The sequence below is a fragment of the Acyrthosiphon pisum genome, chromosome X (assembly GCF_005508785.2).
Source record: "Acyrthosiphon pisum isolate AL4f chromosome X, pea_aphid_22Mar2018_4r6ur, whole genome shotgun sequence".
NCBI lineage: Eukaryota > Metazoa > Arthropoda > Insecta > Hemiptera > Aphididae > Acyrthosiphon > Acyrthosiphon pisum.
Window position 1 is genome coordinate 106,773,055 of NC_042493.1, and position 1,859 is coordinate 106,774,913.

Genomic DNA, 1,859 nt, shown 5'->3' on the forward strand with positions numbered 1-1,859 from the left:
ATAAATATGTATGAAATAAAAATACAATACCTATGGATTCCAGAGACAAATTCCGCAGCCAAGCTACGTCCAAGTCTTTCAAGGGCGTCCTCATAGTTTTCCTCAATAGTTGGTATTGTTTCGTCATCACTGATGAATTCAGGGTCATATTCTCCTCCCATATCGCCTGTATCTTCGATTCCATCCACTTCTTGGGGTGTATAACTGTCTCTACTACCACTATCGGACACATTATAAATATAATCATCAATAATGTCACTACCGGATACTCGTTGGTCGTCGTCGGGAATAAGATGTCTAAGAAACTCAAAAGCTCCTCCTCCTGATCCACGTCTTTGAACATCGTCTCCTTCATCCATTTCTTTATCTGAACCAACTTCACTTGTTGAAGTTGAGCCTCCATTGTCGATATTATCATGTCTTCCTCTAGTGTCGGTGACAATGGTGGTGACGTTGGTGATCGTTTCGTCTTTTGTTTTTTCGTTATTGACGACGGACGATCGCTTCGACGCTTCAATGCACCACTTCCTGAAGGTGTCTGTTCCACTGATTGATTCATTTCTTGTGTTTCGTTGCATATGAACGACATAACGTTAACAAAAAAATTTATAATATAATATAAATTTATTGATGTACTATCCCATCTTCTCCTCCGTCTTAATCAACAGGGATTCGAAATCCACATATATTACAAACGGATGTCGCACTGTGTTTTTCCTCGCATTAAATTCTACACACTCCCCCTCCTTCGGCATCTCCGGCAAAATAGGCTTGTGTGCCCCGCAAATCAATTCGTGTTGTTGTATCGCCTGCTGCCCGCTCAACTTATATTTATGACGCCTGTCATCAAAACTGGTGAAACACCTTTTGCAGAAAACAACTCTCTCCTTATGTCCTGTTTTCTGCGCGCGTATGAGTCGGGAAAGATTCGAAATATATATATAGTGTGAGTTGTCGCCGTCCGTCACCAACAGCAGGTCAAAATGATTATTTTTCTCCTCCTCGACTACACGTAGCGGGTATACCTCATAGGTAGTATATTTTCTAGGTGGTTGAAACTTTTTATCGAGGCCGTACACGTTAATAGAAACATTTTTATTACTTTTTTCAAATTTTGAGATATCCGAGAGAGGTGTAGGGAACGATATACCTTCAAAATTGTATTTTTCCTCGTGTTTGTGGTAATTTTCACCAATACGATATACCGCCGGACGTGTCACATGCTTTACCGGGTCAGCCTCATGTTGATTGTACCGTTGTATTTTATCACTCGGCAATTGCTCCGACTTGGGGAGAAATACGTTTATTATCCCTATTATATTACCTACCTATGTAGTTACTTAATATGCCAGATTCCATAGTATGCTGTATACCAGTATTTTCAGACTATACAAATTAAAAAAAAATACTTATGTTTAAGTAAATAAGACCAGTAAAAAATTGTTTAAATTCCATATATAAATTGTTAGAATCGTAATTAGACCACAAGCCAGTGTTGCCAGATGAAAATATCATAAATCTCGAAATTTACGCTCAATAATCCCCAGAAATCCCCACTATAAAATTTTTAAGTTTTTGTATATAATTATTAGGGCTCGGAAGTTGATGCATTTTGCATTTTTTTTTAGAACTTTTTAGACGATGCTCTCCTGGCCACAAATGTGTTTCATTAGCATGTGAATCTGAATAACTAAATTGTATTTTGCATTTTTTTGCATTTTTTGGTGTTGATTACTTTTTAAGTCATTTTTTGACATTTTTAGGTAATTTTCCCACATTTTTAGTCATTTTTACTGATTTCACGCTAGTTCACTTCTTATTGTTTCTTGTCGACCATTGTGCCGATAACTTAAAACTTG